A 7,478-nucleotide genomic window follows, 5' to 3' on the forward strand; every position below is an offset into this window, starting at 1 on the left:
TTCTTCCCCAAAACCCCCAAACTTAGTGCTTCTTTTCTCTGTAACTTACCCATCAGTTCATTCTCCTCCCCACTGTAATTTATAGCTCTTATCTCTCATTGAAACAACTCATCCCCGCTTGCTTCCCCCTCTGCACCCCTTCCTCCCCAGAGCACACTTCAGCCTTGCCTTCCCCAGCGGCTTTGCATAAAGGATCCATGCAGATGCTCCCAAGGCTCAGGGTCAGAAGTCTTTTTTTGTCTGTAAACCCCATCATCCTGTGCTCTTTTTGTTTTCCTTCCGAGTTTCTATTTGAACTCAGTAACAATTAAGGATTACATTCTTTGTGTCTCCAAAAGATAGAAAGGATTCATTTAGCAGCAGAGCACACAGTTAGAATGAAAGCTCTGGCTTTGGACCTGAAATACAGAGCTTGGAAATAGTTGGCAGGGAGAAGCCATACTACTACATTCTTTATGTCAAAGCCTGATTATAGTCCTGTTTCCCTCAACCCACAACCCCTGTCCTCGACTCCCCTGCCCTCTACTCTTAACTCCCCATCCATGGTTTCTTTCATCCATTTTGATTGTTCTTATGAACTGCTCCTTACATTGGAGGCAGTAGAAGAGCTGTCTTCAAAAGGCAAAAAATCACTATTAATCAAAATTACCATGGAAAATCCCTTAAATCTCACAGAAAGTACAACCCTGTACCATGATCACACTATTCATGAAACCATTTATATGACACTGAGAGTGAAGGTGCTTGAGACAGTTTGGAGTGGAGTAACTGACAATTCAGAGAGAAAACATCAGATGGTTGAATCCCTTGCCTTTCTTTTTCCAGGGTGAAAAAGTTTAACGAAGATAATGCACATGACAAAATTATGAAACACACACTGTAAGACACACACACTGTCCTAAAAATTCTTCTGTCAGATGTCTGAGATCATGACATACACAAGCTCTGTTTCCCTCTACTTTGGAAACGTAGCTATGTAGTCAAACATTTGAAACCAAACCAACCCATAGCTAAAATAAGATACTAATTCTTCACCTATGTTTAAATGATAAAGGAGTAAAAGAATAGTTAATATTAATTAACTCACGTGCAGTGCTAATAATAGTCAATAATACCTACCAATTATTGAGTGCTTCCTACATGCCATGTTCCTGTAATCCTTTTTTAAAAAAAGCCTCTATAAATCATTTTTAAGTCACAGCTGAGGAAACTGAGATATGGTGAAGATAGAAAACTCTGCCCTTCTCCTGGGTCATACAACAAAAGAGCAACAGAGTTGGGATTTGAACTCAGGTTTGCCTTTAAAGTCTGCGCTGTAAATTAGCACACTTTATCGCCTCACCATAAATAACCTATTTTCTCACTGAAATGCTTTGAACTAAAACTGCTGCTGCTGCTAAGTCGCTTCAGTCGTGTCCAACTCTGTGCGACCCCATAGACAGCAGCTCACTAGGCTCCTCTGTCCCTGGGATTCTCCAGGAAGATTGAATTTTTAGCTATTAGCAGCAAACATTCAGGAAATAAGAAAAAAAATGGCTTTGGTAACAGGCTGATGAGCTATTCCTGGGGTCAACCACCAGACTGGACAAACTTCCTCTAAAAATATCTCTGCTTCTTGTATCACGCCACTAAACACCAATTCAGTGGCCTAAAAATCCTTGTATCAGGTATCTGAGATCATGACATGTATAAGCTTTGTTTTTCCCTACTTATGCATCTTAGCTCTATGTTGAAATATTTAAAATTAAACCAACCAATAACTAAAGTCAGACATGAATTCTTCACTGGTGTTTAAATGCTAAAGGTGTAGAACAATATTTAATATTAAATTATTTAATTCACATAAAAAGTGAAACACCATTTCACTAAAAACACCCAAGAAACACCATTCTGCTCCACTCAGAAAAGTCAAGAATTCTAATCTTGTTCTGCGATTAACTGGCAGTACTGGAAACCTGATTCTGCCAAGACACAAAACCACTGTAGACAGTGCATTATGCCCACCACAGTCAGGCTGTATGATTCCATTCAGGGACCCAGTACAGTGTGTATGCTTGATCTGTACTTAGTCCTAGTTTAGAAAAGTATAAAGTCAATTAGAAATTCATTTTTTAAAAAAATCCCAAAGTAGATCAGAAATTTGTCAAAACCAAACTCTCAAAAACCATTTTTTAAGAAAAAACAGTTCCTAGTGTGTTCTCCTAAATTCACTTCATTCCTCTCAGGTCAGATTTTTAGAAAAATAAAATCCTAAAAAGACTAGCATTGATTACATTAATAAGTCTGGTTCAAATTTCATTCATTACTTCAAAATTATATATCTAACCAGCAGACATCTTCTAATACAAAACTCAGTATTTTAGAGTCATTGAAGATACTGGAGCACCAAAGACATCAGATCGGGAAAAAAAATCAAGGCAAAAAGAAATGGACTTTTTACACCAACAAGATATGCCATATCTTATCAGTAAATTATCTTTCTAGTCTACCGGAAGGTGTCAGCTTCAAATGAAGTTCAACACCCATTAAGTCAAACTATGTACTAGGCACTGTGAAAGGTATAAAGGTGAAACAAAACATACTAATACCTCCTGAAGACTTTATAATTAGATAGACTACACGTACATCAGAAAAATCTCTGCATATGATGCTTTTCTTCATCTAACACTACTAAACAGGTGTCGAAAAAGTTAAAGATTTCTACGATTCAAATGTGTATCAAACAAATCTTGCTTGTTGTGCCAAGGAATCAAAGAGCATTATTTGCTTTTTCCTTTCTGCTCATAAAGGCCCTGGCAATCACCACAACTTTGTTTTCCTGAGTCTCTTTACGTTGGTTTATTATCTTTTGGGGATTTCCTGTTCTGCTTTTAGTTTTCTGCTGCTGCTTTTGCTGGGGGGCCCTTACCAATCCATCGCAGTATGCTTGGTGTTTGCTGGAGAGACCCTCCGCAGTTTCTTCTTTGTGCCTTTTCATCGGAGATCTGGAAACAATCACTGAGTGGATATGTGCAGAGGGAGACTGGCTCCGAAAACTTCCAACCTAACTATTCAAAATTAATTACCTTCATGACGTCTACCTTCAGAGACGCTTATCAGGAAAGTAAAAGACAGCCCTTATGATTGCCCCTCATGATTCCAACTCCTCCAATCCCATTGTTACTATCTTTGACTAGAGAAAACAGTAGTAAGACAGACTTTGGATTGAAAGCAAAAGAAACACCACCAAAAAATATGGCAGATTTTAATGTATGAAAGTGCTAGCAACAGATGATTAATGGGGAGTCAATGGCATTAACATTAGGCCAAAATTATCAATATTTTGCACCTGCTAAAATGAAGGTCTTTATGAACACCCTTTAGAGACTCTCTTTGGTAGTCACATGTGTCTGAATAGCTAGAGTTACCTTGCTTTTATTAATCCTTATCTCTGAAATTTAAAATGTGCTTTTAATTTTCATCCCCTGAATTTTGGTAGACGATACTGGTCTTGTAAAGCCAATCAACATCATATATATATATATATACACACACATACACACACACACACACACACACACATATATATATATTACACATCAGTTTCTCCTGGAGGAAAAAACCCACCATAAAATAGGGGCTAGAGAGTAACCAAAGGCTACCTGACCAGATTAATCATAAACCTAGACCACTGAACCTGAATTTTCTTCAAACACTTCCTGCCTTTTGTTTCAAAAGAACTACACCTTCAAGGTTAACTGCAGTCTCCCTGAGCAACAGACCAGCCCACCTAGACTGGAAGTCACTCATTCCTAATCTAAAGCTCTTTATTTAGTTATCTGTACTGCTTCACTTGAAAGCATGCTGTTATGGACAGTCCAACAATATACACTGCATTCCTACCCACAACGACAACTCTGTAGATATACAACACGCTCATTTCTTCCTGAAAATTTGATGAAAAGGGCGATTTTTCATCAAATTTTCAGGAAGAAATAGGATGGAAAGCAAAAATGAAACGCAACTCAAGCCTAAAAAAAAAAAATCCTCAGAGGTTGGGTTCTCTTTCAAGCAATAGAGTAAAGGTACAAAGCGGGGTCGGGAAGGTTACTATTTCTCCTCCTCCAGAGTCAAAAAGTCCCTAAGCAGAGGAACTCTCGATACCGCCTCCCCGCCCCCGCCGCCCCCAGCTCAATAGGAGAATAGAGGATTCAGGGGGAAGGCTCAGGAACACAGAATGGGGGATGGGAGGAACCCAAGTTGGGGAAAGCCGATTCGTCCGTGGAGCTGGCTGTCTAGGTTGGGTCTTTGATTTTTGCATCGTCCCATCTCTCTTCTTTTTGAAAACACTGATTTTTATCTTATGGTTGAAATTACCTCTGGTCCCTCCCTTGCGAGCAAGGACAGGTGTTGGAAGAGATGTCTGGCCTCCTAGGGGTACAAAATGGGGGTGGGGGCGGCAGTCGAAAGAATGGGAACCTGTACGCCTTCTCCCAAGGTTGAGGGGCTAGGTGAGGGGCCTTTTAAATGAGGGGTATCAGGAAATCAGCCCCTTCTAGGAAGCTGGGATTGACGGGGGACAATAAGTAGCTGCAAGCACCCTCGAAGGATGAGGAGCCGCCTCCTCAGGGAATACCGGGAGGTAGAGGAGACGGCCCCGCCCCCTCATGGGATGGGCGCGAGTGGCAGTTGGGACGATGGCGGGAGGACACCGGTGGTTTTACCCCTGTTTTTCTTTCGAGAACCTGGCCTCCCAGCCGCCGCCAAGCCCCGGCACCAACGGCTCCTACCTTTTCCCGGCGTTCAAGGTTCCTCTCCCTGCCGCCTCCGCCACCCTCTCCATCCACAGCCCCTCGAGGCCCCGCCCCTCAACAGCCAGGCGGGGGCACTGGCATTCGGCAGAGCCAATGGCCTCCTCGCCTCTCCAGCCCCGACACCAATCCGCGCCGGCTGGAGGAGGGGCTTCTCCAATGTCATTTAGGCTCCTCCCGGGGCCCCAAGATCCCTTTTGTTTGGGGAGAGCCAAGCTGGGATTGAGCTCTCGTCACTTCCGGGAGGAAGCGCAGTCCTCCTGCCCGGGCTCAGGGATGGGCTTGCGCCCCTCCGGGCTCGGATTCTGCAACTTTCCACCTTCTATGGGCTTTCTGGACCAGATGGTGGCGAGTGCTTCGTGTGTACCCTCGTGGTACGGGAAGCTCAAGAATGGGTTTCGGGTGTCCTGACTGACGGGGCGCATTAACATTTCATCTAAAATGTTAATAAATGAAGTGCGCTCTGGTGTTTAGAAAACCTGTTGTTGAAAACCTGGTAACGTGGCTTGCCTGCTCTCCCCCCCCCCCCCAACCCCCCACTTTTTTTTTGGCGGGGGGGAGGGGGACAAAGCGTGTGCTAGAGACAAGGGAGCAAAGATGAAAAACCCAGAGACCCCCTCTTTTCACATTATATTTGGAAGAGAATAGTAACTTCTGGAGCCCCTGGAACCCCTGGAGTGGAGTCGCCGGGTAGCTTTCCAACCCGACTTGCTTTCCAGGTAGAAATCGAATGAATAAAATTTCTGTGTGTCAATGTTTTCTACGCTGTTTTCCAAATGAGAATTTTTGTGTCTCTGGCCCCATTGTACTGTAGGCTGCCGCAGCACTGCTGGGACAAAGGACAGTAGAGGATGCAAGGAATGTCTGTCCCTCGTGAACATAGGAATGCAGATCTCGCTGGTGGCAGCAAGCCCTTGTTTGGTCGCTAAGTCATGTCCGACTCTTTTGTGACTCAATGGGCCCGCCAGGCTTTTTTGTCCATGGCCTTTTCCAGGCAAGAATACTGGAGTGGGTTGCCATTTCCTTCTCCAGGGCATCTTCCTGATCCAGAGATCGAACCCGCATCTCCTGCATTGCAGGTGGATTCTTTACCGCTGAGCCACCTGGGAAGCCCCACAGCAAGCCCTCCAGCACCAAATAACCCAGAGAAGGGAGAGGGTGCATCCCTTCCTGAGGTCAAAGTTTCTGGCTTTCTTTTCCCCGTTCACAGATTCCAGTTCAACTGGTTAAAAGAATAATAATCACATTGCTTTAAATAAAATATAATACATGCTTACAATTATTTATAATGCATAAGTAATATGAATTAATTTCAATATATTATTTCTAATATTAACAATTATTATTAAGCAAAGCAGTACTGGGGCCTCCTACTCACCTAGGCAGACTGTCTCAAGACAGATCCAGCTCTGTCCACATGAAGTTTGCAGTCAGGTGGAGGGATGTAGTCAGTCTGCAAACATAGGGAAGTTCGAAGGAAGGAAACCAGTATTAATGCCATTTTGTTGCATAAGTGCTCAGACAGGTCTGACGCTTTTGTAACTGCATGGATTGTAGCCACCAGGCTCCTCTGTCCATGGGATTTTCCTGGCAAGAATGCTGGATTGTGTTGCCATTTCCTCCTCCAGGGGATCTTCCCGACCCAAAGATCAAACCCGTGTCTCTTGCATTGGCAGGTGGATTCTTTACCACTGAGCCACCTGGGAAGCCCTATTAATGCCATTCAGTTCAGTCATTCAGTTGTGTCCCACTCTTTGCGACCCCATGGACTGCAGCATGCCAGGCATCCCTGTCCATCACCAACTCCTGAAGCCTCTCAAACACATGTCCATCGAGTTGGTGATGACATCCAACCATCTCATCTTCTGTCATCCCCTTCTCCTCCTGCCTTCACTCTTTCCCAGCATCAGGGTCTTTTCAAATGAGTCAGTAGTTCGCATCAGGTAGCCAAAGTATTGGAGTTTCAGCTTCAGCATCAGTCCTTCCAATGAATATTCAGGACTGATTTCCTTTAGGATGGACTGGTTGGATCTTCTTGCAGTCCAAGGGACTCTCAATTGTCTTCTCCAACACCACAGTTCAAAAGCATCAATTATTCGGTACTCAGCTGTCTTTATAGTTCAACTCTCACACCCATACATGACTACTGGATAAGACCATAGCTTTGACTAGATGGACCTTTGTTGGTAAACTAATGTCTCTGATTTTAATATGCTGTCTAGGTTGCCATTCCTGCAAGTTATTTTCATATAATGATATTTAATCTTCACACAGGAGACACGAATTTAATCCCTGGGTCAGGAAGATCCCCTGGAAAAAGGAACAGCTAACCACTCCAGTATTCTTGCCTGGAGAATTTCACGCACAGAGAAGCCTGGTGGGCTACAGTCCATGGGGTTGCAAAGAGTTGAACACAACTGAGCAGGCACGCACACACACGCACACAAATGTAAAATCTTTCCTAACCTGTAAGATAGACCATTGGTGCCTATTTTACAGAGAAGAGAGAAATTCAGAGAAATCAAGTAAAGCCATAGAACTAGTAAATGGAAAACAACGAACTTCCAACAAGGATGTGGATTCCAACTCTGTGCTATATTCTGCTCCCTATACACTTGGCTTTCAGGAGCAGAGCCGGTTCAGAGAGTGGGTCTGGATGACCTCCAACTGGCATTAGAAACAGAAATG

The 7,478-nt window shown here is 43.5% G+C and overlaps 1 protein-coding gene across 5 annotated transcripts in view; it reads right to left on the reverse strand.

Annotated features, from left to right (window-relative positions):
* CTTNBP2NL (CTTNBP2 N-terminal like) overlaps window positions 1-6,259 on the reverse strand; it is a 53,167-nt gene extending 46,908 nt beyond the window's left edge. The window contains exon 1 of one of the 5 annotated variants that reach the window (XM_061410766.1): window positions 6,169-6,259. The gene's annotated coding sequence lies outside the window, so the exon portion shown is untranslated. Of the gene's footprint in view, window positions 1-4,769; window positions 4,881-6,168 lie in introns of those variants that run through there. The other 4 variants (XM_061410768.1, XM_061410758.1, XM_061410763.1 and 1 more) reach the window with 4 other exon arrangements.
* Window positions 6,260-7,478: the final 1,219 nt, after the last annotated feature.

Source organism: Bos javanicus, chromosome 3, assembly GCF_032452875.1.
Source record: "Bos javanicus breed banteng chromosome 3, ARS-OSU_banteng_1.0, whole genome shotgun sequence".
In the NCBI taxonomy this organism is placed as follows: domain Eukaryota; kingdom Metazoa; phylum Chordata; class Mammalia; order Artiodactyla; family Bovidae; genus Bos; species Bos javanicus.